The following is a 25615-nucleotide window of genomic DNA, read 5'->3' as shown; positions in this document are numbered from 1 at the left end:
GTTATCGAACATCTCTCATTCTCGCTGAATAATTGAGCAGGTTCCGAGAAGAAGCTCGTTTCTTCTGTTTATACGGCTTTAGCTTTGCGTCGTCGTATTTTAGAAAAAGATTTTTGCCGGGGGAAATGTGTGCATTAAATGTTCAGCGTGATGTAGGGCGAACGCCAGAGGGTCTCTCTGCTCGTTCTCTGTTGTGTGTGCAAGTTTCCGGTTCACTTGACGGTGACCTAAAATGTGGCGAAATCATAACCGGATGACCTCGTTTGTATGCTGTTCTGTTTTTTTTTTTCAGCTAGGGAATTGGACACAGTAATCGTACATAACGCGCACAATAAAAATGTAGCTGTTCTTCCTTTTTTAGCCTGAAAGTTGAAAATTAGATGGGAGATCCTCAACTCAATGTAATTCTGTATCCCATACCCTGCTGAGCACATTTTGTTGCTTGGGTCAAGCAGCAATGGTATAAACAATGTAGATTTCCCCATACAGTATACACCCCATATACAGTACACATTATATTGCACATTTCCACTATTGCACATTTTTAACATTATTTATTGTGTGTAGTATTTCATGTTGGTCACCTTGTTGTTGTGTTTGTAGTTTCATTGTGTTTCCTGTGCCATTTGTGCTGCAGTAAGTTTCCCCATCAGGGACAGTAAAGATTGAACTGAACTGAGCAGTACTGACGAGTGGAATAGACAGCTAAGGAAGCCTTTTGGAGCCACAGCATCAGTAGTGGCCTCTGTCAATAAGACTAGTCACCAAATAAGAGAAGGTAGATTACTTTTGCCTCTAAAAAAATGATTCTGTGTCAAATTATGTTAATATGCTGTTTGTTTTGACCTTCACAACTGATGCATAAAAGAGAATGGATACAGCCAATCAGGGTGCCTTGTAGAGAATGGATACAGCCAATCAGGGTGCCTTGTAGAGAATGGATACAGCCAATCAGGGTGCCTTGTTTCTTTGAGTAGAAGTAGAGGGGATGAAGCACTACACAAGATAACTGAAATAAGTGGAAATATGCCTTTTTAAAAATCGAATTAAAGGATGCAGGTCAGTGTACAAAATCCTCAAGAAGGCTTTACTTTGGTCTACTCACTTTACTTTACTTCACTTTGGAGAGTGAAAGAGTCTGACACACCAGGGTGTCATTTTCTGTCATTTTTCTCCTGTGAGTGGACAGACCTTCATCATCTGAAATCACAGCACAGCAAACTCAAGAGCTTTCTTTTTCCTCTTTCATTTTATGATTGGCAGCATAGCATTTCAGACACCGGACACGTCCTTGTGGACCTTGTGTTAATGCTGCTTTTAAGAGAGACGCATTAATTGTAAATGTTTTCATTTGGACTCTGTGGAGCAGAACCGCGTTCGCTGCTGACGACATGGCGGACGTGTGCCCCTCCCGTCTTCCCGTGGTTCAGGACTGCCCGAGCAGATTGCCATCGAGCTCGTAACAGCCCGCTGTATAAACTGATGAGCTCTGCTTTTTCCGGAACACGGTTTCGTTTTAAAAGTTACTGGCGTCCGTCAGGAAATCCACACCCGACCGCAGCGGCCAGACGAGCAGAGGATATCGGGCTGCTTTCAGAGGAGCTGTTTGCAGTTAAAACCCAAAGTCATCAAGCCGATTGAAAAATTATTAAAAAAAAAAAAAATTGTCCGCAAAACAGAACTTCAGTCTGAAGCCAAAGAGATGGAGCGAGTGACGTGGCATAGAAGAGATGTCCCGCTCCTGGCCGGGGGGGGGGGGGGGTAGTCCCTCCCTGCTCCGACCAGTGGGCCGCAAAAACGGGCTGCCGCAAAGAGGACCTGCCCCCTGCTGGTGCGGAGGCGCAATAACCTGGGGAATGCAGAGGACCAGCCCTCCGCAGCCCCACCCCTGCATGCCACCTGAACAGGAAATGCCGGCTCCTGACTCAGGAATCTGAGGGGGGGGAGCGGGAGCAGTCAAGAAAAGTTTAGAGGAGAGGAACCTGGCAGCCAGAATGCAGGGGTGGGGGTGGGGGGGGGGGGGCAGGGGCAGGGGCAGGGGGTGGGGGTGGGGGTGGGGAAGGCGGTCGGGGTGGGGCAGGCAGTGGCTGAGGTCGAGGTCGGTTAGCGTCCAGCCTGTGGGAGCAGGGGGTTATGGGTTATGGGATGGGTGCAGATGAGAGCAGGGATGGGATGTGGGATGGGTGTGGATGGAGACAGTGAGCACTGAACAACGTCTGTGTGGGTTGGGTAGAGGGAATAAAACGCTGCTTCTGGAATGCATAAGGCAGCTATGTGCACGTGCACATGGTGGCAGGTGCAGGTCCTGTAGGCAAGAGCGAAGAGAAGAATGAAACAGAAAGTCCTGATGATGAACGAAATCTTGTCCATCTATGTATGCGTGTGTGCAAAAGAAATGATCAGAATGAGCCCCAGACTGGTGCGACGGGTAGACTTCCTTTGTGTGCGTCAGTGTAATTCCAGACAGGGTAATCACGCTATAACTGGATCTCCCAGAAGCGCGGCGTTGATGGGCAGGAATATCGGCGGCGGCTGAGACCCGCGACCGCTCCGACCGGTTCTCCCCTGTCGCGCTTCCCCACGTGCCTGCGTCCCCACGTGCCTGCGTCCCCACGTGCCTGCGTGCGTGCGTGCCTGCGTCCCTGCGTGCCTGTGTGCCTGCCTGCGCGTGCGTCTCTCCGGTCCGGGGACCCCATTCCTGGGCCGTGACGTGACATGGCGAGTCCCGGTCCGGCGGGTTTGTAATCACGCGGGGAGCGGAAATCCGTACATCGACTGCGAGGGCGAGGGCGAGGGTGGGGGTGGGGGAGGGGCTCGTCGATCAGAACGGGAAGCGAACTGGCACTGTTTGCCGGCCTTGGAGACGCATCCCGCTCGGGGGCCATAATTAAACGGGGGGGAGGCCGGATTTAAAGGGGGGGGGGGGCGCGAGTTAAGGGGGGGTGGAGTTAAACCGAGGGGGCTGGAATCGCAGCAGCTGGGCGTCTAAAACAACGGGACGGCTGTTCACAAGGCTGGCTGCGCGCGCGACTCCGTTTCCTCTGGGCCGCAAGGACTTAAGCCTCTCAAACAAAAACGCTGAAAACAGCAGAATCGCTTCTTAAAAGTGAAAGACTGCATTTTCTTTACTGATTCTTTGTGGTTATTTTGTGAATATTTTTTCTCCTTTTTTTTTCTCCAAACAGTGGACAGTCCATCTTCCTGTCGTATCTTATTTTATTTATATTTGTACTTTATTGAGAGAGGAAGCAGAGAGGGTAACGGAGTGGGGATCGGATCAGGTGCCACAGTGGGGATCAGGGGGGAGCTGGGAGGGGGGGGGAGACGGCCACCCTACGGAATGTACCGCACTTCTTATCGCCTTGTGAATGTTCAGGCTCGCCCCCAGCTGGAGAGGAACCGCATCCAGGAAGTGACACGCCGGGTGTTTCTTGGTTGTGATGGCGGCGCGGCGGTTCGAGGTGCGCACACGGACGCACGGGGTCTCAGCTGGGCGGGACACCGTGGCTGAGCGGGCCGCATCCTTTTTCTCCTTTTAATCTCTCGGTTGTTGTGACTCATTAGGCTGTAATTGGCCAGCTCCCACGCGTAGGTGTGCCTGCTAAACCAGCTCGAGAGAGGAGGAAAAAAACCAGCAGTCACCGGATTCTTTATTTATTTTTTTTTGTAGGTGGTGCCGGCCTGACTTGCTGTTGGGGTGGACCTCCTCGAGAGTAGTAAAATAGTCCTGCTTTCTAAAGAAAGAAAAGGTACAATTTAATTAATATGGATAATATAAATCTAATCTGAACATGAACGTGCGAGTGTGTACAGTATGTCCGTGCGATATCAAATGACCCGGCCCCCCCCCCACCACTGCACCACTCATGTCATCCATCGAATGTCCCCATGTCAACGTGTCCGCTGTAGTGATCTCACTGTCAGGATTAGTGGATGAAACATAAAGATAATAATAATAATAATAATAATCACCATCACAAATTCAACAATGACAGACAGCTACTTTGTGTTTGGTGATTTCTAATAAAGTTATCCTGAGTGGTGGGGGGTGGGGGGGAGGGGGAGGGGGAGGGCAGACTTCATGACATTTTAGTCCTGTTTCATAGAAACACTTTATCACAGGACTCAACATATTGAGATTGTGTTTGGTTTTATTGACGGTAAACAGTGAAACTGCCACATCCTGACCTTTACGGTTAATATGGTGTGGGATTTTGAGCAGGAATGTTGTGTAATTGAAGCAAGAGGTTAAAATAGAGTATCAAATTAATATAGGAGCAATGATGAGATTTATTATTTTTTGTTTCCGGAGTGGCACAATAGCGAATTTATTTGTTTGGCCTTGTGTGATCACTTTTATTACAAGTGTTTAAAGAGTTCATTAAACCACAAGATAAAAATCTTTACTTTCTCAGAATTTATAAACAGGAAAATAATTAATTTCCTTTTCACGTAAAGCATGCCATTTCTAAACACGAGAGCTGACATCGCGTGTCCGTTCTGTAATGGATGTTCGCTTAGAGTTCACTTCTCTTTGGCGGCCCACAATCAGCACCACTGATTGGTTAAATCGTGCCGCGCTATCCTTCTTATGCAAGAAATACACACGCCAAATCCACATGCAGTGAGAAATACAACTTTGTTGCTTTCAGGATAAAGGGGTTTAAAATCTCAACGGAATGAAAAGGCTTAATTTTCATTTCAAATAGTTTTCTTTGGGTCTTTATGTGTAATATTACTGGTAAAAAAAAACGATTTGCACAGGGTCCTTAAATATACAACCGCTGTTCTCTTGGTGCTTCTTCGGAGCTAAGATGATGTGTCGGTGTGACTTTAAACGGGAGTTGTTTTTGTCGGACGGCGGTGGCGTGAGCCGAGTTTCATCAGCGCCTCTCTCATTAGCGCAGACGCGCGCGAAACGCAGCCGGCTCCTTTCGCAAGCGGCGGACCGAAACGCGCCCTGCACACATCGCACCGCCGCGCGGATTCATCGTGCGGGTGTGAGTTATGAAACGCAACTGCCATTAGCCGCTGGTGTCACTTGAGGGAGGGAGACATTTTTACGGCGTGTGTGTAACTGAAACCCGATTCTTGAGCCGACTCTCGTTACGACCTCCATAAAACAGCGGCACTGTGTGAAGAAGGTCTTCAGAAGTAATGTGCGCGGCATAAAATCTGCTTCGGCTCTGAAAGCGGGTTCTCTGATTGGCCCGTTCTGCGCTGTTCCACCTTTTTTTTTTTTGCGTTTCGGTGTCCTGCAGCGGAGCCTGTCCCTTTAAAGAATTAGAAAGACAGAGGCTGGTGGAGGGGGGGAGTGGCTTCCTTGGGAAACAGGTGTGCGCGCTGACAGCGATGATGTCATTGTTTCTCCCTCACCTGGGAAGACCTGCGTGTAATGCGTTCCAGCTGGTCAGACCGGACGGCAGCAGCAGGCGCGTTTTCAGCTCACAGGTCAGTGGAAACTCTTTCTTTTCTTTTTTTTTTTTTTTTTCAAAAACAGATTAGTGTCGGTTGGTAACGGGTTAACTTCCCCCCGGGAGCCCTTTTTTCGCGGCGGCTAACGCTTCAGGAGCAGAGCGGCGCTCGGCGGCAGCGGACACAGTAAGGGCACAGCAAGCCTGGAGCTGTGCGGGAGCTCGTGGCTATCCTGCGCGCGGGAGAGCTCCTGCACCTGCCCGCCTGCGCTGAGCCGGCTGAATAGCCTGTTCAGAGAGGGTTAATGCTCTCCGCTCTCCCCTGGGGGAAACCACGGCTGTGCTGTGCTGTCGTGCGGCTCCTCGCTGGGCAGAGAGGGAACGGCTCGCCCCTCGACAGGAGCGAATCTGAACGGGTTAACCGTCCCGTTAAGCTGAGACCGCAGCTGAGCGCACGCCGTGCTGGCGCCCGTGACACCGGTACGCTCTCGGTTCTCGCGGTTTTTGCGGCTGAAAGGGACGCGAAATTTCGCGGCGTGCCGTTTTGGCGCTCAGTCTCGGGGCGATGTGTCAGGATGAGTTTGGTTCTCTGTGCGTTGGGTTGTTACGGCGTCCTCCTCCTCCCGCCTCAGGTGACAGGTGAGGCGAGCGTTTACCCAAGTCAGCGTTATTTTCCCCCCGTTTGTTTCAACCCCCCTGCCCCCCCTCCCAACCCCCCTACCCCCTCGATTCTGTTCACTTAAACTGAGGCTGTGTCCTCAATACCTGCCATCAGTCGGGGAGTTTTTCCTTGCCACTGTTGCCCTAGGCTTACCCTTTGGGGGCCGGTTCTCCATGAAGCTGCTTTGTGACAAAGCTCCTCTGTTAAAAGCGCCATGCAAATAAAAATTGATTGATTGATTGATTGATTGAATACCGTGCAGGCTTCAGAATTCCAAATCCGCCGCCTGTCCCCCTGACCTAGGCCACGCTCCGCTCCACTCGCGGTGGGGAGCGGAGTTTTCCGTCGGGGCGGAATCGCGGCCGCCCCCACGCCGGTGTCCCTCTCACGCCCCTGTGATTACGGCGAGAGGCTGGGGAGGACGTGCGTAACCACGGGGACACACCGTGCGTAACCAGGGACACGCCGTACGTAACCAGGGACACGCCGTGCGTAACCACGGGGACAAGCCGCGGGTGTTTACACACCATCATATGAGCTGATGAGTAAACAGAGCCTCGGCCCTGGAGGTGACATCACAGGCGGACGGCTGGCAGGGCCCCGGCGGCGTCGGGACGGGCCCGCGCACTCTGACCCCAACGACCCGCCTGCGCGTACGGGCGGGGGAACCGGCGTGGGCGCGGTGTCACCTCCAATGCCATCGATAAAGCTTTACTATTTTATACGAGAAATCCTATGTGTTCTGTGACAAAACTGATGAACAAGGAGACTAAATTTATTGGAATATTTTATAAAATTATTTAATTATTTATATAAAACTTAAGTCTGCTATAAGCTGGCTATATGAGGCATGCTTGGAATTGCATTCTGATTGTTTTAAAAAAAAAAAAAACAAACAAAAAAAAAAAAAACATTTGGTCAAAGGTGCGTACAGTTCTCTCTTAGTAGTGTGCATGTAAGTATGGGTACTTACTGACACCCCCACGTCATCAAATATCTCCAGGGCGACGGATTAAAGATAATAACAATAATAATCATCATCATCACCAATGCTATGATGGTCCAAATTAGGTTTGATGATTTCCTATTAAAAATTATGATGGGGGGTAGGCTTGGCGTTTTCATGCACCGTGGAATTCATGACGAGCCTGTCACGTTTCGTGGAAACACTTTATTTATCGTAGGACTCCTCGTGTAGGGCCTGTGTTCAGTTTCATTGCTGAAAAGCAGCATTTTTCACATTCCGACCTTCATACTGTCAATGTGGTGTGGAAGGTTAAAACAGCGTACAGGACTCACAGAAGCAGCGATGACTCAGAGTGGCTCAATGGCTACACGGTTGGATTTATTTGGCCTTGCGCAATCACATTCTTCTTGTTTAATGTTCCCATTAAGCCACGAAGATAAAGATCTGTGCTTTCTACAGATTTATAAACAGGAAATTTTTATTGTTTCCCTTTCTCAGCATGAGAACTGCCATGTGTCCCGTTCTGTAATGGATATTCATTCACCTCAAGTTCACTCACGGACGGACTACCAAACTGATGCACTGCTGATTGGCTAATAAATCGCCATATCGCTAATTAAAGTGACATACCTCCAAAAGAATCCAAATCATCCTCTAGTGGGCGTAATAAGAACTTTGTTGCTTTCTGGATTTAAAAAATTACTCATTTAAAATCCCGTCTGATTAAAATAGGGTTACAGTCATATTATTGTTTTTTCTGCAGTTCTTTAATTGTGATATAACAATTAAAGATGATCATTTTGACCGCAGGAAGATTGATCTTAAACCTCATCGTGATCAGGCTGGTAGTTGCGTATTGATATTCTGTATGCATATAGCCTCATATAGCCCAGTTAAAGATTTTGGCCGTAGAGATACAAAACAAAACCAGTGCCAGTAGTAGAGGAGGCTGCAGAGAAGCAAACAAAACCAGCGCCAGTTGTAGAGGATGATCAGCAAGCACAGTTTGCGTCTCCTAAAAATGGAGCTACATTTTCCACAGGCCTGTATTTAACTGCGTTTAAAAAAGCAGCACCCATCATCCACTCCGAATCTACCCTCCGTCTCTCTCGGCGAACGCCGCGGTTCTTCTGATAGGCTAATTGTGCCCGTGTCATCGCTCCTATTTCAGCGTAGCCTGCTCCCGAAGCACGCCACCCACCCCTCGAACGCAGTCCGGTCCCGTCGCTATATACGCGCTATACATAGCGAGATGATGGCGGTGGTAATAACGGTAATTATCCCCGCAGGTAGGGTGAAGCTCGGTGATTGATTAACCACCGAGAGCGCTTAAGACTACGGGCTCGGCTGATGCAGCCAATAAACGGTCTCTGTGCATGCGAGCCACCGATTGCCGTCCGTCCCCTGCTCTTGGACCGCATCCAGGCCGTGGACTGGGCCCGAGGGCAGGAAACTGGCCCGGGGTCTGGTTAACAGGGGCTTTGGGGGAAACGAAGCCAGGGGGAGGTCAGGTGGCATGTTTTTTTTTTTTTTTTAGGAAAAGAGTTCACCGGTTAATTTGTAAACCACAAACCAGTTTCTTTCATGGGGTAAAGTCCCTAGCGTGTGCTTCCTCCTCGGCTGTAATTCGCACGGAAGAATGACGCCAAGCGGTCCGCGTTTCTGTTCTTGTTTGTTCTCCGCTGTCGCTCGTAAACTGCATTTAAAGGGCTCCCATTACATCGTTCTGGCAAAGAGGGTCGGCCTACTCCTGCACAGTAAAGCTGTAGCGCATCAACGCAATCCGATTGGTTAGAAAGGCCAGGCTGACGGGTCGCCTGGAGGAAATGGCACGTGACCGCTGAGAGTACCGTCATGCTCAAACATTCCCCGCCCCGAGTGACAGGTGGATGTGTTTATACTGCCGTTTCCTTAAACACAATCTGAACTACAGCATTTGTTGGTCACCTCCCGGCATATGAAATGTGGACCCGTCCATCCTGTCATAAATTCATAAGTTGACCGATTTGAGACAAGCCTTTGAGTCGGTCAGTGGCTACCTAGAGGGATGTGCCCTGAGTCCATATCGGTGATTTTCCATTAGAACTGTGAAGGAATGTGGAGTTGTTCCTATGTGGATCGAGGTGGGCCGAGGGAGGCCTTCGGGTTGCCAGAGTGAGGCCTTCGGGTTGCCAGAGCGAGGCCTTCGGGTTGCCAGAGCGAGGCCTTCGGGTTGCCAGAGCGAGGCCTTCGGGTTGCCAGAGCGGAAGCTCAGATTGGGCCGAGAAAGGGGAATCGTCGTTATCTGGGAACGTTTCGTACTCCAGCATCAGCTTTTTGTCTTTTGATGTGAATGGCTCATTGTGGGGAAGTGTTTGCACTGCCTGTTCTAACCCCCCCCCCCCTCCCCCCCTCGTTTTTCCCTCCCATTATTCCCAGGCTTTTTTTTTTTGTCAGGATGCACCTGGCTTTCGTGCCGTGCGGCAGTTTTTTTTTTTTTGCGTTTGCCACTTTTTTTTTTTGAGAGCTGCCCCCCGGCCTACCTCAGGAGATACGGACGAGCCAGACGCTCCAGACCGTTTATTTCATCAGCGGTGACAGACAGTAGATTAAGGGTCGGGTCAGAAACTTAACGCGAGACAAACAAGCTGGTGCAAGATCGAGAGCGGGCACGCCTTCTCGGAAGACTTCTCCGTGGTCTACTTGTAGTGCGTGCTGGCAGTGTGTGCTGAAGGTATTCCATCACAGCGGGGTCTGCACGTAGGCCTACCTGCTTGAAAGGAGGACTCAGGCCAATAATTCACATCAGACGTGCGTCATGGCATGCTTGAGCAGCAACCACGAGCCATTACACCGAGTATAATCACACTGTCCTCTCCTCAGTGATGCAAGCTACTGTATGCTTTAGTTACTGGAGTCTTTCATCAATGGAAATGTACGATTCCCTGTCAGGGAAGGTTGCTCATTCCCAGAAATAGACCAGCTCTCGGATCACATAAGAACACAGAGTCTCTGCGAAAAATAGGCTGCGTCTCGCAAGGGTGACGGTGTGCATCCCAGGCGAGGCGGAGATTTCACCTTGTACAGATCGAGCCAGACGTCGAAAATGACGCGATGCGTTTCACTGGATGATTACTCTGTGAAATCATAGAGTAGGCCCTGCTTTTTCGCTGTCATAAAGCGTACCGCATCCTTGCATTTTCAGTCGGTTATCATTGGACGGTGTGCAGTCTTTCGAGCTTCCAAGTTCATATGTTTACAGCAAAAAAAAATGTGCAGGAAGATTAGTGATCAGCACCACGAGTTGAGCCCTCATTATGATGATTTATAGGGAAGATTATGATCATTATATACACTGCAATAAACACTGATGGTTTCTCTATTTTACATTCTCTCTGGAAAGGAATCAAAAGTGGCATTTTAACGAATGTCTGAAGCAATCAACCCTGCACAAATACATCAAGCAGCTCTCTGTGGTTTTGTACATGGTTTACTGTTATCATTGACAACTTCCACTTGAAACAAACAGGCTTTTGTAGTCCTTATCGCCTAGGGGAATTACAGCGAGAACTTCTCTGCTTTGGTGGCAGTGACAGAACAAGTTGTGTTGATGTGACGATGACTGTATTCCACAATTTGCTGACTTGGATTCTTTCACTTTTTTTAAAAAAACCTTACAGCATATGTGCCTTGATAACCCTGTTATCTGATATTTCTGCAGCAGTGCAGTGGAACTTGTTTGTGGGGTTTCTGTTAACACCATTCTACAGTAAAGGTCCACCCCCCCACCCCCCTCCCCCCTCCCATGCTTGTGGCAAACCACACACACAGAAGTTGCTCGCGGTTTTATTCTGCTTCCAGTATAAAGTTTAATTGTCTACTGCTGGGTCCAGCACCAGTACGGATTCCTTCCTTTGTGTAGCTCCCTGAGAAACCTGAAATGCTTTTTACGGCTTCCTCATTAAAGCTGCTTCTGGCCTCGTGTGAAAGGGTGCTAAGATTTTCAGACGTGACTAACTTTGCTCTTGTCAAATTTTTTTTGGCTGGACCGCAACAGCGGGGCCAGCCCTACAAACGCGAATGTCTGTGACTGACTGACTGACAGTCTGAGTGATAAAGTTACACCGCGCATGTCTGTGACATTGGCCGGTTCGGTCCAGCCATATACTAGGTTTTAATCTGGTCTTGTTGTATCTTTTCTTTACCTCAACGTCAAAATCGCTATTATGTGAAAAATATATCAGAATTTCTTCGTGATGCAGTTGGTCAGCCAACTTTAAGCCGTGAGCACTTCCAGTCATAATTACTAGTTAGAAACGTGCAATTCAGAAGCCCCCGGTCTATGGCAGATGGTTAACACAGCGTTGTGTAATTACCGTAAACTAAGTGAAACTATTTTCAAAAACTGTAACCGACAATCACACGTATGAATGGCCGCAATTCACCCGGCACAGTCAGTGGTTAGGTAAAGCGTAATTGGGTCTGCTGCTGTTCAAATGAGTCAGTTTGTTGGCCACTTCATACTCTTTCCACTGAACTATTCCATCTATTTGATAACAGGAGAAAATTGTTTTAACCATTTCCCTTGTTCCTGTAACCACACAGTAACTACAACCATCCAAGGAACTTTTAGTTGTTTTCTGTAGTGACACTTGACGATTTCCTTGGGTATGTAGTGCTATGAAGGCCCACAGCTGGCCGTGTTCCAGACAGTACTGTAGTACAGCCCGGTTAATTATCATGGGTGGAGGAGTATTTGCCGCCGCTTTGCAATTTCCGTTTGACCCGCAGACAGGTCATAAACATTCATTGAGGGTGAAAATTGTTGTTTGCGCGTAGCTGTGCTGGTCAATTTCTGCCGCAGAGAGGGATAATTACTAGTGTCAGAAGGCTAAAACCATAAGACCTTCAATCATGAGCTTCCCATTGTATTTTGCTTGTGGATTTTTTTTTTTTTTAAACCAATGGATTAGCACACCGGGTAATTATCTTTCTCAAAAATATAAATTTGCCTCGAGTGAAAAATCATTTGCAACTAACGGTATGTGTCTGACCGGAGGCGAACGTTACAATTTACAGCTTAACTGTGGCGGCTGGCACAGAACCCCAGATGAATTATAGGCAAATGGAAGTATAGCCGCTATGAAGATTTGAAAGCTACAATGTCCTGTTCTATGGCATTGTATTCCTACGGTATAGCAATTTCTTCAGCGTATTGTTTGAAAATTTAGACACCAGCAGCAGACAGTTAGTTGCTTTCTAGTAATGGATATTTAAAAAAAAATAAAAAAATAAAAAAACAATTATTTTCACAATTGAAAATATTAGTGAAATCGGACATAAATATATGTCAAATCTACTATTATCGTGATGTTGCAAGTAGTTTCAGTGATTTAAAGCTGTTTCACGTTCTCCCGTGTATGATTAACCGCTGTGTTTCACTGGGACTAGGGGGTGACTATGGTAGGCTACGCCTCGTCGCTCGCTTACCCTCTCGCCTGCGTGAGTCATCGCTGTTACTTGACGTCCAATATTTCCCTGTTATCTGTTAGATTTTGCATCACCATGACCTCATCGCACAGTATCTACGAGAGCTCGTCCCGGTATTTGTGCAATGAATGCGAACTTGTCCTGGCCTAGGATAGCCTTCTCATTGAACTAACTTAACGGTAGAAATACAACTTTTCCGTACTGTAGCAAAGAGGAAAATGTCATTGAGTATATTTAAAATATAATGCGTACAGTATGTTCGTTTAATACTAGCATTTCTACGCAATTTGTAGCTGCAGAAAAACACGATTCTTCGCTTTTGTTCGTGATAATAAACTATGTTCATGGAGAATTCCAGGTAATAGTTTCACCTTAGTATCCCTCGATTCGCTGTGTCTACCAGGCCAGGGAGCTGCTCTTGATTTGCGGGCGAGTGATTCCACCGAGGCCAGCTGATGCAAGCTCTCCCTATCTATCCCGCCCTCTTCGCTGTCTGAGTTTCGGAGGTCCGACATTGTTTCGAACTGCAGGTAATGGCGCCGCCCCTCCTCCTCCCAGCGCATTATCAAGGGTTCAGTGCTCCAAGTAACTGGTGCGCCGGATTTCGCTACGGGAGTCTGGAGTTGTGGAAGCTAATGTTGCTAGTGCTAGCAGCGCAAACTTTTTCTGTGCTTTGAAATCCATCGCTCCGTCCCGGTCCCGATTCAGTGAAAAGGCAAGTTTGTTCATTTTCATCACTGTTGCAGTCCAGCTGAAAACAATATACTAAGTAGAGAGGTAAATGTCTTACTTTTGTAGCGATATATTTCTCAGAAACGACTACAATGAGAGCGTGCCACATTCTGTTTTCCACTGTACCGTTACTCGCAGAATGCCGAGTAGCGTGGCGGAGCGGCGACCTGCAGCTGGGAGGTCCACGGAAAGGGGATACGTTTAGCAACTCATTCAAATACAGCTAGCATGTTCTCGGGGGGGATGTTGTTGGCTCGTCAGCTGTTGTGAAATTAAAGTTTATCATCACTTGCTGAGTGCAAACTGTAGTCTGTATGTAAGGCAAGCGCAATCGCACGTAACGGTAGTTGCTCTGTCCTTTGTTGGTGTCTGGATTATCTAGTTGAATAGATGTGTATTCTTTGAAGAATGCTACCGATGCATTCATCATTCTGAATTGCTTAGATCCTAACTGTGTTGGTTACCGGATAATTGCGTTTTCCAGAATTTGAAGGAACTTCCAACAATATACATCACTTATTTACAAACATTCGTGCTCTAACTTGCCGTCGCCCGGTCAGTGGCAGAGCTAGCGGCAGTAGTTGGGACCGTTGTCCTCCTGATTAAAACTGCTTTCCTGGCTGGGCGTTCTCTCTTCAAATCACGACGACTTTTCGTGATAGAAACTAGTTAGCGTGTACTATTTTAATGTATGTTTTAAAAAGTTATTTTTAAATGAAGTTGGAAAGGCATGCAGGTGTAGTAGGTCGGACGCTATGATGGCAATTTCTGAGATTGATCCGCATGTCTGCGGAAACCATGATGAGTTTCTGCTGTTTTCCCCTTCTTGCACCTGCTCCTCATATTTTTCAATTTTCGTATTTGCATATTTTGCATCTGATTCACTCAGAAGAGCCTTCTTAGCTATTGTGATTCAATTTCCTCTGTCATTTCCCACCTATTGTAATCGCCGGCGACCTCCCTGGCTATATCTTTTGAAGAGTCTTCTCCTAATTTAAATACATGCATCCGAAAGCGCGCATAACGGAGTTTAGTTTCCCAGGACTACTGTATGTTTTTAGTGTGAGGTGTTCCGGCTTTAACATAGTCCTGAAATGTTCCCCTTAAAGTGTACAGCTCAGGTGTTTCTGAGTTAAAATATCTGATCAATATATAAAAGTAAATCCATCAGTAGTTGCAGTGTACACATTTTGATTAGTTACAGGTCTGACTTATACCTTTATTGTATTCCTGGCTATTTTTAAATAAGGGCAGTCTTTACACTTTTATTATTGTTACTTTTGTGGTATACACCTGTTTGGAGGAAAAGGTGGGTGTGAACCTTTGACATTTTACTAATTTGATATGTGCATTGATTCATTTGGCACCATTTTATAATAAATATTTGCCTTTGAAGCACAGCTCAGTGAAAATATGCTTCTAATTCAGCCTATTTAAAAAAAAAGTTGTGATAGTATGCAGTGTCACATGCGTCAGCATTGGCCTTGTAGATTGTAAAATCAAATTATCTTTAGTGGATGGGTTTTTTAGCCACCGAGTTTAGCAGTTTCATAAAGCTTGGCCTAGGCTTATTCTTTCCATGTTAAATGTCCCTGCTGCTTCTCTCTGAACTATCTATGTGTGAGAACATGCAAAGTTCTATCGTGGCTTTAAAATGCTTGTTTGTATTTTTTTTTTTCTGTCCCAAATTTATAGTATTGGGATTTTCAAATTGCACCTGGACGTATTAGTCGTTTGTGCAGTGATGCAGTGCAATGCATGGCGAAATGTGAGGCAGGCCTTACAGGAAGCTCTGTTTATGCATTTCAGCCACTGCAGGAAGGAGTATTGATGCGCTGTTGTTCAGTTCCTCTGGTGCGTGACTCCCCTGGCCTCATTGAATGCTGATGCAATTACTTGCGCTATTTCAAATTACTGAGTGAAAAAAAAAATGCTATTTGGCGTACGTTTTCCATACGGCTGGTGTGTCGGCCATATTGAGATGAAGGTGTTGGAAAGGCGTCAGAGATTGTGCCGATGCCTGCTAAAAAAAACAAATATATCCCTGCCAAGTTTGTGCCCAGGAGAGGGTGATTGTGAGTCCGTCATACCTCCACAAACTGCTGTTGAGCATTATTCAGATGGCTGCTAAAATTAAGATGTTTTTTTATTTTTTTTTGGGGGGGGGGGGGGGGGGGGGATGGGGGGGGTGTACAAGTTTATTTTTGTGTTTTGTACAAAAAGTGTGTCCCTGGAGGTTTCAGGGAAGTTGTTACCTTGTCTTAATACGTCCAAGCACAAGTGGAACAGAGTGAGTCGTTAAAATGTAGGGGGGAAATGAGGAGCGCGAGTATTTAAAGCCCCCAGCGCGAATATAACCGCCTGTTTTACAGCTGAGGGGCTACGGCACGATATCACCCTGAGAAACGGCCCGCGAACCATCGCCCCCCCCCCCCATCGGAGGTCTGCTTTCAAAGCTCTGCGTCTGGCCCCCGTTTCCTGTGAGGGTCACGCGGCGCGAGCCGCGGCCTCTCGTCCCCAGCGGCGACGGGTGCCACGGCGACGGGCCGAGCCGCGGCGACGGGATTCCGGAGAGAGAGATGGATGGGCACGGGCTCCGGGTCACTCCCGTCTCTCGGGCACGGTCGCAGAACGCGGGTACCTGACGGGGGGCCGGGGGCGGGGGGGGGGGGTCGTGACCCCCGGGTGGTGTCGGCATCTCGGGGAAAACCGCTCCGGCGGAAGAGTTTTTTTTTACGATCGAGGAGGCGTCCCTCGCCAGGCTTCGGCTGTAGCGCCCTCCCCCCCTGACCCCCCGCCCCCCGCATGCTCCGTTTTCCGGGATCGGGTCGCCAGCCCCGTCGGCGTACCCGGGTCCCAGACGGGCGGTAAGCTCGACGCTCCGTCCCCAGAGGCTCGGTTCTGGCCCAGTTTTCCGTTCGTGTTCTGAACCGCTCGACAACAGTCAAGGCCCATTAGCTTGACCATCGCCCTCTCCTGGCCCGGGGTGGAAGCGGAGAGAGGAATTCCACCCCCCCTCAGTGTTCTTAGGCTCGCGTCAGCCGCACATTGTTTGCTGGAGTCACGCGGTTGTAGTTTTCGTGAAAAGACTTCCTTGTTTGAAAATAATAAAACGTCTGATGTATTCCTCTTCTAGTTCTCCCGCTTCCTGCTTATGAACAGGAACTACGGTGTGAGAACGCTGAAGTAGCTGTTTGTAGTTTTCTGTCTGTAGAAGTTAAAACGCCTGTGACTGTCCCGACAAACTACACCACAATGACAGTGTTTACTTTGAGGAGGCTAGGCTTGAATTGCTGAACCTTTGTGGTCACGGCTGCTTTTGGATGTGTTGTGTATGCGATTGGAACGAAGAGAGCAGAGGTTCATTGTGGGCATTTGTTGACTTTAAAATGGAGTGTCCTGAATGTAGGCTTTCCCTATCCCTAATACCAAGCATGACCCTGACCTCTGATCTTTCTTCTTTAGGACACTAAAGGTCCTCTTTGCCGAAGGGCGTCGCTGTCGCACGTTGCGCGCGCACGCGTCTGAAGGGCCTTTAATCTGCGCGGAAGCTGTCGGCGTTGACGGCGCCAATTTCGGGGCGTCTTGTCCTCTCGTTCACTCTCGTTTATCCGAGAAAGGGTCCGCGGGCACACGCGCGGGCATTAGACATTCAGAGAGCTGACAGCTGGCACCCAGGAAACCGAGGCTTGTGGGAAATGATACGCTCGGTCTGCCGAGATGTATGGACGGTGCGTTTCTGCATTGCGCAACGAGTGAAAACAATAGTGCTTGATTAAACGAGAAACGATCCCTCTGAAATATTTGCTACATTCGAAGCAGAACCAGAAAATCATCTCATTGATGAAAGATTTGTAGTCTGGAGCCAGCCTCAGTCGTAGCGAATGTGTCCACCAGCCGCTGCCAGCACTGTAATATTACAGTAGAGTAATGTCTCACTGTGTGCTCCTGTGTGTAATTCACCAACTGCAGTACTAATGGCCACTCTAGTCAGTGCTCAGTCTCGTGTTCCTGCCTCAGATTTAGCAGCGAAAGCTTCACGTGTGGAAGCGATGGTGAGGTAGTTAACCTTTCACGGTGAATTTTATTTCGTAAATATATAATGTGAAGCTATCTACGGAAGACCCGGGTCTCGTAATCACGTGTGCCCCCCCCCTCCTGCCCCTCGTCACATGCCATCGCTGCCCCCACCTCGTGGCACCCAGTGCGTTTCCATGGCAGCAGGCGGAGGATCTTTCCAACATGTAAGACTCAGCGGAAATTAACTGACCCCGCCCCCCCCCACTGCTGTCCCCCGCTGTGGCCTGGTGTCACTTCAGGTTTCTGATGGAAATGAGGATGAGAGGAGGTAGCGGTCTGGGTGTGCGGGTTTGGGGGGGGCACGGGGGGCTTTACAGTACCCCAGTGTAGAGACCCAGCGCAGTACACAGGGAGATCAGGGACGTCCTGCTCCAGCCGTCCAGGAACAAAAAAAAACGGCATGGCAATGACTTCCTACGCCCCCCCCCCCACCCCTTTACTTCACCCCTCCTCCAAACCTGGCCCCTGGTTGGCTGAATTTTGACCCAAAGACGTGGTTGGAAACGTCATGATGCCGTATGACGTAATTCAGTTTGGCTACAGGGCTTGTAACTGAGAGATTATGGGTTGTCACGGTTTCATTGGGCAAGGTGCTCAAAAGTGTTTTGGGTGGAGTAGCCTATCCAGTTATGTAAGGTGACTTGTAAGAGATGCGTTCTGTGAGTCACTCTGGATAGCGGCGTCTGCTAAACACCCGAAACGCGTCATGTGTAAATATCCTTTCATTCCGTCGCTTGTGTTTGCCGATAGCGCACGTTCTGCGAGCGTCGTCTCGTCTGCTGAATGTCTCCATGCTGCAAAGCGCTGTTTTCAGATGTCGCCGTGCTTTGCTCTGAGACTATTATGCAACTGCTGTTGCTGTTAAGACCTGAGAAGAAATATTTTAAGCCGAGAGTTTGTTTTATCTTTTTTGTGAGCCAAAGTTCTGCTGCTTACTTGGTTTTTTTCTCTCTCTGAATAAATAAATATGCTTAGCGGAATTTGCTTGGCCTAAATTCCCCGATTTGTGCTGCGATCGATGGGCAGATCAATCTCTTTAGTTTAGTGCCCTGCTTGTGACTCAGGATCCCCAAAGAGGGACTGGAAGTACTGCAGTGAGAAATGCGGGTTGACTCCTCTGTCTCTGCGTATTATGCAAAACCGTGAGGTGTGGGGGTGTGGGGGGCGGGGGGTGTGGGGTGTGGGGGGGGGGGTGCTAGCTGCAGAGGATCCCGGACGAATTCGTAGCTGCTGGAGTTCCGTAACCGGACGGCACGGTCAAGGTTACAGTACGCCGAGTTCAGTTCTCTCTACCCCCCCCCCCCCCCCCCCACACCCCCCTGTGTTCAGTAGCTGCGCAGGTGATGAGAAACGGGCCCTGCTGATTTCATAAATAATGGCACGTTGTGAGACGAGTGGCCGGTCAAATGAAGTCCCGGAAGGGCTGAGGTGCAGAAGCGTGTGGGCAGAGGACGGATGTTTCGGTATTTGACATGTTTACTGGTTATAAAGCCAGAGTTTGAAGAGGGTTGTGGTGGAAACGCACCTCAGTGAAAACACTGTCTGGAGCTACATGCACAGACTTATATGCACACACCACAGAAACATTAAGATGGTAAATGACACGCATTGGGCAAGTTGAAACATAGACACAGACAGATACACACACACACACACACGCTCACACACACACACACACACTCACACTCACACACACACACACTCACACACACACACACAGACACCGAAACACAGACATAGACACACACACACAAACACTGAAACACACAGGCACATACATACACACACACACACACTCACAGACACACACAGACATAGACACACACACACAAGCACTGAAACACACAGGCACATACACACGCACACACACACACACACTCACAGACACACACACACAGACACACACACACACAGACACCGAAACACAGACACACACAGACACACACACACACATGTGCAGTAACACACTCCGGTGTGGAGTAAAACCCTTGACACAAATGGAAGCTCGGTACGCGATGTGCAGAACGGCCTACACACGGCGCACGTTAGCAACAGTATCCCCGGGCGAGGACGCGCGCGGAGGCCCAGAGGGCCCGGAGGAAGCCCTGCTGCCTCCCCGCACCCCGCACCCCGCCCCCGGCGGCTGCCGCTCGGGTCCCCGTCGATGGTCTCTGCGCCTGTGGCGTGGCGAGTGAGCGAACGAGCCGCGAATGAGGAGCCGCGAAGCCTCGCTCCCGCCGCTGCCCTTCTGCCTTACGGCTCGTCGTTCGGCTCCTGCCCTTCTCCCCGAGAGCGGCGGAGCGGGGAGGGGCGGGGCTGAGCAGGGTGGGGCGGGGCCGAGTGGGGAGGGGCTGGGCTGAGCGGGGCGGGGCCGAGCGGGGAGGGGCGGGGCTGTGCGGGGAGGGGCGGGGCTGAGCAGGGCGGGGAGGGGCGGGGAGGCAGGGGCGCTTCCCCACGCTCTTCATTATTAATCCCTGCTCTCACACACACCGAGCTCTCCCAGGACCAGCTCTGTCTCTCCCTCTCTGTCACTTCGGCTTTGTGTCATCTGAAGGAATCGAGCGTTCTCAGTCTCGCCGTCTGTTAACCGTCTCAAAGAGGGTGTTTGTGATTCCTAGTTCCTCGAAGTCTGGCACAGTCTTAAATAAACTGTTTTGTCACTGTTAGCGGGAACGGCTTCAACTTGAACAGTGTTACAGAAGAGGACATGAACTTTATCACTCTAATGGAGGAGGACCTGAGCTTTAACAGTGTTACTGTTTTAGGGAAGGACATGAGCTTTAACAGTGTTACTGTTATAGGGAAGGACATGAACTTTATCACTGTAATGGGGAAGGACCTGAGCTTTAACAGTATTACTGTTTTAGGGAAGGACCTGAGCTTTAACAGTATTACTGTTTTAGGGAAGGACCTGAGCTTTAACAGTGTGACTGTTTTAGGGAAGGACATGAGCTTTAACAGTATTACTGTTTTAGGGAAGGACTTGAGCTTTAACAGCGTTACTGTTATAGGGAAGGATATGAACTTTATCACTGTAATGGGGAAGGACCTGAGCTTTAACAGTGTTACTGTTATAGCGAAGGATATGAACTTTATCAGTGTAATGGGGAAGGACCTGAGCTTTAACAGTGTTACTGTTATAGGGAAGGACATGAACTTTATCACTGTAATGGAGGAGGACCTGAGCTTTAACAGTGTTATAGAGACGGTCATGAGCCTTTTCACTTTTAGAGAAGGACCAGGGCGGACAGTAAGCTGGCCGACAGGATGAAGGCTCAGCGGGGATAGGGGAGTGTGTGGGTGTAGTCCCGCATTAGTGTGGGTGTAGTCCCATATTAGTGTGGGCGTAGTTCTGTATTAGTGTGGGTGTTGGCCCATATTAGTGTGGGCGTAGAGGTATAGGTGGGGAGTGTGGGTTCTGGTGGAGGAGGCATCTGGTCTATATCCAGGAAGCTGGGTTTACTCTCTTCGGCCTGGTGTGGTGTTTTTCAGCAGGACTAATGTGTCCCAATACTTGGAGTTCTTCCGATGCCCCCCCCCTTGTACCCCCACCCCTTATCCGCTCCAGGCCTGTTTGGTGCGGAACCCCCCCCCTTGCTGTTTCCATTAGCGGTCCTGCTGGGGGTGTCCGTGATCCGGCTGTTGGTACGTTTCAGAGCGGAGGTGAGGCATATGCTCTTGTTTTTGTTCCTGGGCGGGGGGGTTAGGGTGTGATTGATTTCCTCCAGCGTGACGCCGCTCTCCAGCTGGGCCTGCCTGTGTTTTTTTAAATTTTATTTATTTTTTTAATATCCTCCAGTTATTTAGCGAATTGGCCCATTGGGAGAGACGGCCGTTCCCTTTACCCCCCCCCCCCCCCCCCTCACGGCGCTTTCACAGGCTCCGGGGCGTCAGACGGCGGAAATCATTAGCGGCTGATTGTTATTGGCCCGTGCGTCGTTTTTGGAGGAGCGACGCTAACGATGCTAACGACGCCAGCGCGGGACGGCGGCGAGGAAACCGCGGGTCCTGCCGTTCTGACCGCGGGCTCTTTTTAAAAACGAGCAGGCCGGGGTCCCCAAGCCGTGCCGTCCCGAGGTATCCGTCGCCGCGGTATCCGTCGCCGCGGTGTCCGTCGCCGTGGTGTCCGTTGCCGCGGTATCCGTCGCCGCGGTGTCCGTGATGTCATCTGGTTAAGGCTACGAAAGGCAAAGTTTGAGCCGTTCCAGGAGCGAGATGCTAAATTCAGCGCGTTTGAGGCCTCCAGATGTGACAGTCCCAAATGAGAGAGGTGTAAATGAGCCCTTTACCCCGAGTGCCCTGCGGCCTTCTCTGTGGGGGGGGTCATTAGGTGAGCCGTTTGTGTCCTTCGATCTCATCGAGTCCTTGTGGGGGGTGGGGGTCGTTGGTGGCGTGGTGCTGCCAGCTGAAGGAACGTGGAGTGATTGGATTTTTCTGGGGGGGGGGGGGGGGGGGGGGCTCTAATCCCTCTGTCGACTGGCACAGGATGCCGGGCCGGCTGACTCAGACTCCCCTCTCTCGGAAGCGTTCGGCAGCAAAGGGCTCTCGGCGGGCTGACGGATTGCAGGAGGGTCCCCGCCGCTCTGCGGAGGCTTGACGCTCGTTAAACACAAACACCGCCCCCATAAACCGAGGCGGACCGCTCGGAACGATCGCCCCAATACTTACGCTTTTTTAACCGCCATTGTCTTGCTGTGATGGAAGAGAAAAAAAAAACTGGAGGGAAAAAAACAACAACAATAACCAACATCACTGGGGGGGGGGGGGGGAGGAGTAATTTAATCTGTCGTTTCAAAGTGTCTACCTCCATAATAGCCTGAGCTTCCCATTGATGGCGAGCCAGATAAAGGAAATGATGGTAATTGGCCTTGATGTCGTTATGGATGTTCCAGCACAGCAGTGTCGAGCAGCTCAGCTTCTTGCAGGGGCTGAGTTGAGCGAAGTGGCTTTAGTGAGGCGTCCTTCGCCGGTCTGTGCGCGGACTTGTGGGCGCGTGCTGCGTCTGTGCGCGGACTTGTGGGCGCGACGTGAAGCAGCTTGACACGCAAGAGCTCCCCGCCCCCCCCCGGCCTGAGTCTGCACCCCCTGCACCCCCCACCCCCCTCACCCCCAACCGCCCCCTTTCATTCAACCACAAATCTCCGTGATGGAATGTGGCAGGCCGGGGGGGCCGCAGGGGGTCCGCTCTCATTTTTTCGGCTGATGCATCTCCGCGGGACGTCGAACCCGTCCACCCCTCGCCGCCGCCGTCCTGGTGGGGGGGGGGGTCACGTTTTAACCGCATTTCTTTTTTTTTTTCCACAAACCTGTTGCCGTGACGAACACTGCAGTCGCCATGATCTCGTGGGACGCCCACCCCCCCCCCCGACCGGATCCGCGTGCCGGGACCTCTCTGGATCGCACATCCTAATTGGATATTGATTTATGTGGCGAGCGTGTGATTACTATCGAAGTCCAATCGGGTTGACGGTTTCGAACGAGTTGTGGCTCCGGAACTGGGGGCTGGCAGGAACGCTCCTGGCGTCACGTGGCTCATAGCTGGGTGAATGCCCTCGGCCATTTTGGCTCCGTGTCCCACCACGGTGCCTCGAGGGCATAATCCATCATTTGCTCCCATGCAGATAGAATTGTTTGCTTAGCAGCTGCCCTCATCCGGCTGATTTACATGAGTTTTATCACGTTGCCGGCGCATTCGCACGCGTCATCCGTTCACAGGGCTGAATCCGCGTTAAGTACCTCGCTCAAGGGTGCATCACTGCCCGCCCTCCCGGGATGTGAACCCGCAGCCCTCCGGTTGGGTGTACGGTTGCGCAACCGCTGTGCCACGCGGCCGCCCATAAATCTCAGTTTTAATAACCCCCCCCACGCCCCCGCTCTGTTCCCAGGCATCCCATTATCCCAATTCCATTATCTCACCTCCCGTGCAGATGGGGGCCCCCCCAGTCAAGGTCATTCTTTTACGGACGGGGGCTTCCTGTTGAGCCTCTCCAAAGGGGAACAGGCACGGGGCAGGGGGAGATGTGCTTGTGAAAGAATCTGCACAGTTCAAGTGCTCAGTTTAACTGGTTAAATTACTGACCACATGTGTCTCTTTATGCGTTTCTCTCCCCTTAATATTTTATTGTTTACCTGCCCATGGACTACAGTTGAAGATTAGCTGGCTAAATCTGGCACATTTGCAGAAATGTTGATCAATGTGCACTATCCCCGTCAAATAAACGTGATAAATCCTGTCAAATAAATGTGATGAATAAAATGTAAAAGTAAATAGACTAAAAAAGTGGTTACATGAGATATTCTAGTTATGGGTGAAGTTAGCTGGTTATGGGAAAACTTAGCTAGTTGTGGGTAAGGTTAGGTGGTCATGAGTGAGATTAGCAGATTATTGATGAGGCTAACTAATTATGGGTGGGGATGACCAGTTGTAGATGTGGCTCGTTGGTCATGGGTGAGATTAGCCTAGTTATCGGCAAGGTTAGCTTTTTTTTAGCATGGCTAGCTTTATTAGCATGGCTAGCTTTATTAGCATGGTTAGCTTTTTTAGCATGGTTAGCTTTTTTAGCATGGCTAGCTTTATTAGCATGGTTAGCTTTTTAGGTTAGTAATTGGCGGGACAGTAGGGCTCTCATGGAGGCACTCCTCTGGTTTGAGGAAAGCTGGTGTAATTTGGACAGCAGGCCCACTCTCTCCTGTTGTGTTTAAACATACGTGTTTGAGTCACTGGGCTTCCTTGCAGTGGATGTAAGAAGTTGTAACGGGCAGAGAGAGGCTGTTTACTGGGACTGTAGAGGGGGGCAGTGTGTCCGGTACAGGGGGAGATGAGGGGTTGGGTTTACACTGCTTGTTCTCCAGACAGGTCCTGAGGAACGGGACAAACTAATCTGCGTGTCTGATCGGGGTAATCTCCCCAAACCCACCCCCTGTGTGACCTGCTGCTCAACTCAGCCGGGGGTGGGGTGGGGTGGGGTGGGGGGGGGGGGGTGGGGGGGGGTCCCGTCGGGAAAGCCCGGAACATTCCGCCTGCTCGTTCTGGACATGGGAGGCCGAGCGTGAGCCCCTCCCCTCACGTACGCTCACATTCGCACGCGTGCCCCCCCACGTGCTTGCCGTTAGGGTGTGGACATTGACCAGACCCTATTTACAGACGGGGTCCCCCCCCCCCCCCCCTTTCAAGGAGGAGGGGGAAGATGTGCACACACCACAGTCACATGTGCACTGAGCTGTCACTCAAACCCCCTCCCAAAAGCTCTGTGCTGTCCTCTGCCCGTTCAGCGCAGTTAAGAGCAGCCTGTGCTCATTCTAAGAGCAGCCTGTGCTCATTCTCAGAGCAGCCTGTGCTCATTCTCAGAGCAGCCTGTGCTCATTCTCAGAGCAGCCTGTGCTCATTCTCAGAGCAGACTGTGCTCATTCTAAGAGCAGCCTGTGCTCATTCTCAGAGCAGCCTGTGCTCATTCTCAGAGCAGCCTGTGCTCGTTCTAAGAGCAGCCTGTGCTCATTCTAAGAGCAGCCTGTGCTCATTCTCAGAGCAGCCTGTGCTCGTTCTAAGAGCAGCCTGTGCTCATTCTAAGAGCAGCCTGTGCTCATTCTCAGAGCAGCCTGTGCTCGTTCTCAGAGCAGCAGTTCCTGGCAGCTCTTAATGTTCTGTGCTGGTCTACTCTGCGCTGCGTAGGCCTGGCCCTCTTTGTTTTTGTTTTTGTCTGAGATTAGTGGGCGTGATCAGTTTTGAGTGGCAGGTGTCCCGGCTAAAGCCTTTGAATACTAATCTTTTTTTTCTTTCCCCCCCAAAGTTAATTATCTATAATTTAGCCCTTTGTTATGCTGAGTGTATTAGAGGTGATTATGTGCAGTCGGGAGGTTTAACACTGTGGAGCGGTGTCTCTCTCTCCTGATGGAGGTGTGGAGGTGACAGACAGAGCAGTGGCGGTTGTTAGCGCTAGCGGCTACATCCAGGATGCGCGGGGCTGGGAGTGGACAGCTCCTCCCTCCCCCCCGAAGGCCACAGGGCAAGCAGGGCCCCTCAGCCGGGCCGGCTGTGACTCAGCGCTGGTTAAATAGGGCTGCCGGTTCGGCTGTGACTCAGCGCTGGTTAAACACGGGCTGCGGGTCATTGGTGGGCGGGGGCAGAGTCAGGTGTTGGGGGCGGAGTCAGGGTCTGGCACGTGTGCAGCTGGTACTCTGTAACCTGGCAGGAGAGCTCTCAGCTGCATAGCCCTCTCCAGGGACCCAGCTGCACACAGTGAGGTGGGGGTGGGTGGGTGGGTGATGGGGGGGGGGGGGACAGCTGAAGTGGAT

The 25615-nt window shown here is 50.3% G+C and overlaps 1 long non-coding RNA gene across 1 annotated transcript in view; it reads left to right on the top strand.

Moving 5' to 3' along the window:
- Window positions 1-25615, top strand: part of LOC118217756 — a 32685-nt gene that overhangs the window by 6890 nt on the left and 180 nt on the right. Inside the window, exon 2 of the long non-coding RNA XR_004763286.1 lies at window positions 12915-13041. This is a non-coding gene — a long non-coding RNA (uncharacterized LOC118217756). The remainder of the gene's footprint in view (window positions 1-12914; window positions 13042-25615) is intronic.

The sequence above is a fragment of the Anguilla anguilla genome, chromosome 18 (genome assembly GCF_013347855.1).
Source record: "Anguilla anguilla isolate fAngAng1 chromosome 18, fAngAng1.pri, whole genome shotgun sequence".
Lineage (NCBI taxonomy): Eukaryota > Metazoa > Chordata > Actinopteri > Anguilliformes > Anguillidae > Anguilla > Anguilla anguilla.
Note: the sequence above shows the minus strand (reverse complement) of the source record. Positions and strands in the feature narration are given on the sequence as shown.